This window comes from Macaca nemestrina, chromosome 8 (genome assembly GCF_043159975.1).
Source record: "Macaca nemestrina isolate mMacNem1 chromosome 8, mMacNem.hap1, whole genome shotgun sequence".
NCBI classification, from domain to species: domain Eukaryota; kingdom Metazoa; phylum Chordata; class Mammalia; order Primates; family Cercopithecidae; genus Macaca; species Macaca nemestrina.
In genome coordinates this window covers 134,246,771-134,255,377 of record NC_092132.1, presented here as the reverse complement: position 1 = coordinate 134,255,377, position 8,607 = coordinate 134,246,771, and the positions used below count along the sequence as shown (strand labels likewise).

The 8,607-nt window shown below is 40.1% G+C and overlaps 1 long non-coding RNA gene across 1 annotated transcript; it reads left to right on the top strand.

The window, feature by feature from the left end:
* Positions 1-837: 837 nt before the first annotated feature.
* LOC105482116 (uncharacterized) lies at positions 838-7,769 on the top strand. Its single transcript, XR_011606564.1, has 3 exons — positions 838-934; positions 6,635-6,731; positions 7,633-7,769. It is a non-coding gene; the product is annotated as an uncharacterized lncRNA (long non-coding RNA).
* The last annotated feature ends 838 nt before the right edge of the window (positions 7,770-8,607 follow it).

The following is an 8,607-nucleotide window of genomic DNA, read 5'->3' as shown; positions in this document are numbered from 1 at the left end:
GCCTGTAATCCCAGCACTTTGGGAGGCCGAGGCGGGTGGATCACGAGGTCAGGAGATCGAGACCATCCTGGCTAACACGGTGAAACCCCGTCTCTACTAAAAATACAAAAAACTAGCCGGGCGCGGTGGCGGGCGCCTGTAGTCCCAGCTACTCGGGAGGCTGAGGCAGGAGAATGGCGTAAACCCGGGAGGCGGAGCTTGCAGTGAGCTGAGATCCGGCCACTGCACTCCAGCCTGGGTGACAGAGCAAGACTCCGTCTCAAAAAAAAAAAAAAAGAAAGGAAAAAAGAGAAAAAACAAGAGAGAAAAAGCTGAAATGAGCTCTCTTGTGTTCAACTATCAACTTGTGCTAATAATTCCACTTCCTTATCTTCCTCTACCTCAGACATTCCGAACAGCAGACCAGCCACCTACAGACCAACTTTTAAAAACCCTGAGCTAGGTTGGAGAACAAAAAAGAAAGCTTTGGTCTATCTATGGAGATTTATTGAATGAGAAAAGCTAGAGTTAGAAGACGCCATAGAGATCATCTAGCTTGATGCTCCCTAAACTTTTCCCCCTGTAGCAAAGCAGAGCAAGTGTCTCCCTAGGAGTGGCATACATTTCTTTTAATCTCTGTGCTTTTTCTGTAAAAAATCATGTCTCTCTACCTACTGTCCCTCTCTAGCTACTGGGTTATAGGGCCATCCTCCAGACAGCTTCTCATCTTCACTAATGCACCAGTGGCCCCATCTATCAGGCTGAGTCATTCGGGTGGTCTCCATCAAGAATTTGGAACTCAAACTGAAACAGACTGGAAGTTAGAACTCTGGAAAGAAAAACCCAGGACGACCTGATGCTGAGGGCTTCAAAGCTGCCCGACTCCACCATTACCAGTGCCACTTGTTCAGACTCTGAGATGCCCCAGCATCCTGCTGACACTTCACTTGTAGATGTAAGCTAGCTTGATTTGATCTATCTATTGTTTTGCGTATACACCCCTTTTCTTACTTTTTTTTTTTTTTTTTAGAGATGGAGTCTTGCTATGTTGCCCAGGCTGGTCTCAAAATACTAGGGTCAAGCGATCCTCCTGCCTCAGCCTCCCAAAGTGCTGGGATTACAAGCGTGAGCCACTGCGCCTGGCCTGTACTATAGTTTTTATCCTTGTTCTACAGTGTACTTCTTCAGCTTATTTAAAAAAAAAAAAAAGTTAACTGTAAAGCAGTGTCAGGCAGGTCTTTGAGGAAGTCTTCCTGGAGAAGGCGTTGTTAGCCTAGGAGAGTAAAGCTCCACGCCTGTTAGGGCCCCTGAAGACTTTCCACCAGGACAAGATGTGGAGGTGGAAGACAGTGATATTGATGACCCTGACCCCGCATAGGCCTAGGCTAATATGTGTGTTTGTGTCTTAGTTTTTACAAAACACTTAAAAAGTAAAAAAAAAAAAAAAAAAAATAGAAAAAGACATAGAATAATGATAAAAAGAAAAAATATTTTTGTACAGTTGTATAATATATTCATGTTTTAAGCTAAGCATTATTACAAAAGAGAGCTGGAACTCTTTAAAAAATTTTAAAAGATTATACATGTTATAAAACAAAAAAGTTACTGTAGGCTAAGGGTAATTTATTATTGAGGAAAGAAACATTTAAAAAATTAAATGTAGTGTAGCCTAAGTGTACAGTGTTCATAGTCCACAGTAATGCACAACAATATCCTGGGCCTTCACACGCACTCACCACTCACTCATGGACTCACCCAGGGCAACTTCCAGTTCTGTAAGCTCCATTCATGTTAAGTGCCCTACACATATATACTGTTTTTTAACTTTTCTGCCATACTTTTACTGTATCATTTCCGTTTAGATACACAAATACTTACCATTGTGTTTTAATGACCTTTAGTATTCAGTACAGTGCCATGCTGTTTGTTACAGGTTTACAGCCTCGCAGCCACAGGCGATACCACACAGCCTATGTGTGTAGCAGGCTATACCATCGAGGTTTGTGTAAGTGTACTCTGTGACATATTACGTTCCCACAATGACAAAATCACCTAAACATGCATCTCTCAGAATATATCCCCATCATTTAGTGATTCATGACTGTATTAGGTTTCCAGTTTACCATTCATTCACTCATACTTTCAATAAATATTTCATTGAGCACTCTTATGTGAAGATCAGTGCATTAGATGCTTACAGAGCCACAAAGCAGAGTCAGATACAGACTCTATGCTCAAGGGGTTTTCTGGGGTGGTTTTAAAATATAAGATAGACAATGATACGTATAACAAGTAAGATTAAGTACTCTGAGAGAGGAGAGAGAGATTTCTTGTAGCTAAGAATACGAAAAGTTTCATGAATGCGGTAGTCTTAGAGTGGGACTTTTATGTTTTTATGTTCAAATATTCAGTATAAGGAAAGTTTTCCAGAGAGATGGAAAAAATATGAGCTGGGAGAGGGAAAGAAGGCTGGGAAATTATGATTCATGCACAGTCACTAGAAATTAATGCTGAAATGCAGTGAAGGAGAGTCATGGGACAAAACATTGGAAAAGAAGGTTGTGGCCAAATTGAGGGAGAATTTTATAGCAACGAGGAATGACAAATGTTTTCCAACTAGGCAATAACATGATTAGAGTTGAATTATAGAAAACGTGACCACATAGCATGAGGAGGTTGAATTGGAATGGGAATTACTGGTGACCATGGTCCAGGACTAAGGTGACGAAGTAGGGTAAAACCAGTGCAAGGATTTGTTGAGGTTTAGTCTGGTCTAACCAGGCCAAGATAATCACATAGTGTGAATTCTCTTTGATATTTCAGCAATGAAGACTGGTGATATCACCTTCATTCTGTGATATCCTTACAGAGAAGGCAATTACAATGACTTGCTTCCAACAGGCAGCCAGCTTGTACTAACTTGAAGTAAGGAGTCAGTCTGAAGGACTTATGTTAAGCAAAGAAAAATAAAAATGTTTGGACTCATTTTATCTCATTTTCATCAAATGAAGCCGTAGCTCACTTCTATTTGTTCTTGGGCATTGGAAATCAGGTGTTTGGCAGATATTTGAAACCCAAATATTATACAGAGAATTTTGAAGTTTTAGCCAAGAAAAGCTCTCCAGGTAAAAGAGAGAGGCAGTAAAAGCAGCCCTGAATTTTCTCCCTTATACTTCATATTGGGGTTTTCATTTAATCCTGTTGGAGGAGCCATAGTGGATCTCTGGAGCTCTCTGCTGTTCAAATCTGGGAGGGTTTTGTGGCTTAGTTTACAAAACAGACCAAGATTTTCACATCTGTCCTTTTTGGAATATCTGAGACCATGCATACCTTCCTGCTATAAACAACTGGAAAACTGGAAAAATATATGAGACAATAGTTTTTGCACATTGGAAAATAGGTAGCATAAGACTGTGGTCCCAAGAGAAAGGAAACAAGTAAGGTGAGCCCTAGATTTCCCCAGCTTTCTACCTGGAACACTTTTTGGACATTAGCATGGGGAGGTGATCCCAAGAGAACACAATAGTCTTTCTGAGTGGTACAAACGGAAGACAGAATTTGGGAAGGCTTAGGTAGTCAGAAATTCCAGAGCAATGTGTAGGAGATGAAGTAGCTGCATAAAAAAGGATAGTCAGGCTGGGCTCAGTGACTCACACCTGTAATCCCAGCACTTTGGGAGGTTGAGGCGGGTGGATCACCTGAGGTAGGGTGTTCGAGACCAGCCTGGCCAACCCGGGGAAACCCTGTCTCTACTAAAAATACAAATATCAGCCAGGCATGGTTGCAGGTGCCTGTAATCCCACGTACTTGGGAGGCTGAGTAACGAGAATCGCTTGAACCCAGGGGGTGGACGTTGTAGTGAGCCGAGATCGCACCACTGCACTCCTGCCTGGGCGACAAGAACGAGACTCTGTCTCAAAAAAAAAGAAAAGGAGATTTAGCCAGGCACGGTGGCTCACATCTGTAATCCCAGCACTTTGGGAGGCCGAGATGGGCAGATCACTTGAGGTCAGGAGTTCAAGACCAGCCTGGCCAATATGGCGAAACCCAACTCTACTAAAAATATGAAAATTAACTGGGCGTGGTGGCAGGCACCCGTAATCCCAGCTACTCAGGAGGCTGAGGCAGGAGAATTGCTTGAACCCAGGAGCCGGAGATTGCAGTGAGCCAAGACTGCACCACTGCACTCCAGCCTGGGCAATGAGAGTGAAACTCTGTCTCAAAATAAATAAATAAATAAATAAATAAATAACCCACACAGGAATTCTCCTAAATTTGTTGCTCAATACTGCGCTACACAGCATAGGGTGAAACTCTTCACAGGCCAGGTAAGGAACGACCAAGGAGCAGGAGATCGAATAGCTGCCAGAGCCGGTCTGGAAGATGTTTTACTTCTGACCAGCCAGAGGGGAGAGTCCTTACTGAGCCTCCAGGCTCAGTGGAAGCTCCAGAAAGTCTCATCATAAGAGGGGGACAAAACTAGTGCTAATGTAAGGGCTTCTTAAAATCTGTCTTATAAACCTTAAAAACAAGCCTCAAAACGAGCAAGCCAATCCATAAGGAACTTAACTGTCTGCCAGAATAAAATGCAACAGTCCCAACCCTTTTTAAAGGAATGCAATAAAATTCAGCACACAAAATATAAATTATGATTTCTAGCATCCAATATGAAATTAATAGACACAGGCAGAAGCAGAAATATGAGACCATAATGGGAAGAAAAATCAGTCAATGGAAGTGGACACAGAAATGACAGAAATGATAAAATTAGTAGACAAGGATATTTATTTATTTATTTATTATTGGAGACAGAGTCTCTCTCTGCTACCCAGAGCTGGAGTGCAATGGTGTGATCGTAGCTCACTGCATCTTCAAATTCCTTGGGTCAAGCTATGCTCACATCTCAAAATTAGCGTAAAATTGCTCAAAAATTCAAAGGAACATATGAGGGAAAGAAAGAAATGTACATATATAAAATAAACAGATGGAATAAAAATAGAAATATGAAATGGAAAATTTACTGAGTAAGATTAAAGAGGTTTAGACTCGACAAAAGAAAATATTAGTGAACTTGAAGACATAACAATAGAAACTATCCTAAATGAGTTACACTTGCACTTTAAGAAGCTAGGGTAAAAAAGTAGAAAGTAAATCTTATCCAAAATAAATGCCTAGAAGGAAAAATAAGGAGCAGACATTTTTATTTATCTCAGTGAAAGTAAAATTAGAGAAAATAAAAATCAACAGAAAAGAACATAAACTTTTTCTTTAAAAAGATAAACATGACTAATCTCTAAGCTAGACTGATCTCAAGAAATAAAACAGAGAGACATAAACGACCAATGTCAGAAATGAGAGAAGGGATATTAGCACACATATTCATATATTAAGAAGACAAAACAGACTGATATCCCTGCTTTTGTGATGGAGGTGACATAAGAAACTCAGGAAATGGATTTTCGGGTGGAGTAGAAAGAATATTCATTTGGTCCATGTAGGTGACCCTATGGAGAGAGGCGTGGCTTAGCATTAAGAACAGTTATGAAGGTTGGGAGGGTTGGGGAGATACTGGTCAAATGACACAAAATTTCAGTCAAATAGAAGGAATAGTTCTATTGCACAACATGGTTACTGTAGTTAACAACAATGTATTATATCCTTGAAAATTGCTAAGAGAGTAGGTTTTAAATGTTCTCATCACATGTAAAAAATGGTATTTGAGGAAATGCATATAATACACTCAATTTAGTTATTCCACAATGTATACATACTTCATAACAAAAGGTTGTATGCAATAAATAAATAAAACTTTTGTCAATTTAAAAAATAAACTAATGTTTTTTAAAAAACCATCTAGTTAGTCCCTGGTATGAATATTGGAGTGGTTGTGTTGTATTCCATTCTGATTTTTAAAATTTAGGCCTGTTGAGGAAGGCCACACCCTTTGGGTAGGTCTGGAGTCCCCTGCAGTGAGTGCTCATTCTTTGTTAGGAGCAAAATTCTCTTGGGTCTTAGGTGGAAAACAGAAAGGCGGACCTCTACAAAGTGTGAGAGTAGAAAAGAGGAGTTTCTACTCTCTTTCTTGCTTGCTTTGCTCCTGAGTCTAGGACTGTGGATGCCTGATGGGCCTACCTGGAGTGGTGTTTGGATGGTCTCTGCCATCATGTGGGAGCAAGTTGAGAGCAGGAAGGATGAGTGACAGTAGTGGCTGCTAGCTAAAGATGAGTAAAGCATATCTTGCGTGACCCATGTAAAAGCCTTAACTGATACAGTCTAGCAGTAGAGTGTTGCATATGAAGAATAATTTAACAGAAAGTCAAATTCTTACTGACGGCTTCCAAACTCATTCAAGGGGCTATAAGTACAGTCTAGAGACTCTCTTATTAACATGCTCTGTCTTCACTTATTCTCTTGTGCTCAACAACTCCTGGACACCTCTAACCCAAAAGATCTTCTTCTTCTCTGTATTATCCTGTCTCCTTGTTCTACTCCTTCTATCATCTCTCAATCTGGCCCTATTCTTCAGAAAACGCTGCTCCAAACACTTGTGCTCTCCAACCTCCCATCATATAAAACTCCCTAGGGAATGTGTTTCATCATCTTTGACTATTTTTTATTTCTAGAATCCAAGTGTGTGGATTATTTTCTTTTACAGTAAGAAAAAAGGCAAAAGGCTATTGTGGTGGTGATGGTGGCATGAAGGGATGAGTTTCTGAATCCCTGTACAGACACCTTGAACTCTGCTCATATGTGTAAGCTTGGTTATTTAGTTTGATGTTATTTTAGGCATTTGTTTTCTCTTTATTTTTTATACATTCTTGGGTCTTTATAAATGTTAAATATTTTGTAATTTATCATTTATGCTATCGAGAAAAGTAATATAATATTGATAGAGGAAAATTTAACATTGAATAGAAAAACATTGAAGATATGTACACTTTTACCAATTTTACTACCAGAAGAAAATCTTGAAATCATTTTCAAGTTGTGCAAAAATTTAGCCAGATGTTTCTATAACCACGTTCATAAAAGTGATGTATTAGAAAGAACCTCATGTCCACTGATAAGCACAATATCACTGTGGAAGGAGATCAACAAAATAAATTGTAGTATATACTATCTAAAATAATGCTGTGAAGTACTTCTTGATGAAAAGGTTTAAAAGTTTTATAATAGATGTTAAATAGTGGAAAATCATACAACTAAAATATCTCATTTTTATAAAAATGTAACATTTACAAAAATACTGAATCATATGCAACAAACTGTCTGTGGTGGGAGGGGACAGGGCTTTTCATCTTTGTGCTTTTCTCTGTTTTTGACAACGTATGTGTGTATTAGGAAAGTGTTTGTCTGCCCGCAAATTACAGAAAGCTGATTTCAGTTGCTCGTCAAATAGATTCCCCCCTTCATTTACTGGAAATCTGAGTGTAGATGGCACCTGGCCTGGGCTCAGCACTTTGATAATGTCAGTGGGGGAACTGGGAGCCCTTTCCTACTCCCAAGTCTCCCAATGGGTCGGCTCCTTATCCTGAGGTTTCTGCTCAGCATGTCAGCAGCATCTCTGACAGTCTTAGAGCCTTTTCCTCACATTTGCCCCTTAAGCCAGAAGATGCTACAGTTCTAGAGGTCATGGTCATGCCTGTATTTCAGGCAGAATTACTCTGAAGGAGGAAGCAGCAACATGGCAGGTCACCACTTTCGTCTTATCATCAGAACTGGAACCTGTGCCTTCTGCCTCTCCCCAACTCCAAGGGATGCTGCGGACTTGAGTATCTCAGTTATTCCAGCCTTGGCAACAGAGAGATGTCTAGGATTGTGTGGTAGAGTCAACCTCTGACATCTGCCCCAGTATGTATTAATTGACAACAAGGTGACATTTTTAAAAAAGAGATTGCTAATAATCAAGATTATTTTAATGTTCTTTAAAAAGAGATTGCTAACAATCAATAGATTATTTTAATGGCGGCCACATGAATGGTGTAGAGTGTAGAATTTGATGGTATGATTCCAGTTGGTTGGTTTGCTGGTATTTATGTGCACAACATTGTGCAAGACGGTTATAGAGGAAAAGGAAATGTCTGAGATGATCAGCCATCCGGAGACTAATACTGCAGTCTAGGAGACATGTCTTATATTCAGAACTCAGTATAATACTGCAGTCTTGGAGACATGTCTTATCTTCAAAGCTTAGTATAATACTGCAGTCTTGGAGACATGTCTTATATTCAGAGCTTAGTATAATACTGCAGTCTAGGAGACATGGCTTATATTCAGAACTTAGTATAGGGTAGAATACAATAGGAAGAAATATCAAAGCCAATGGTAGAGATAAATATTGCCCTGAGATATCAGCTAAGAAATAAGTGTGTCCAAGGAGTTTCCTGGAGGAGATCACACCCAAGCTGGGCTTTAAAGGATGCGAGGACTCAGAGGAAGGCTCTTTGAGCACGGCAACAGCATGTGGCCATGCACCTGTCGTGTGGGGGCCAGTGATGAGGTTGGGCAAACTTGAAACCAAGAGTAGGGGGTGCCAGAGCGAGCTTGAAAAGGTTTTCAAACAGATATTGAAGTATTTCCATTCCAAGGTGAAGGAAGCCACATCTTGTTCCAGGAGCTCATAGCTCA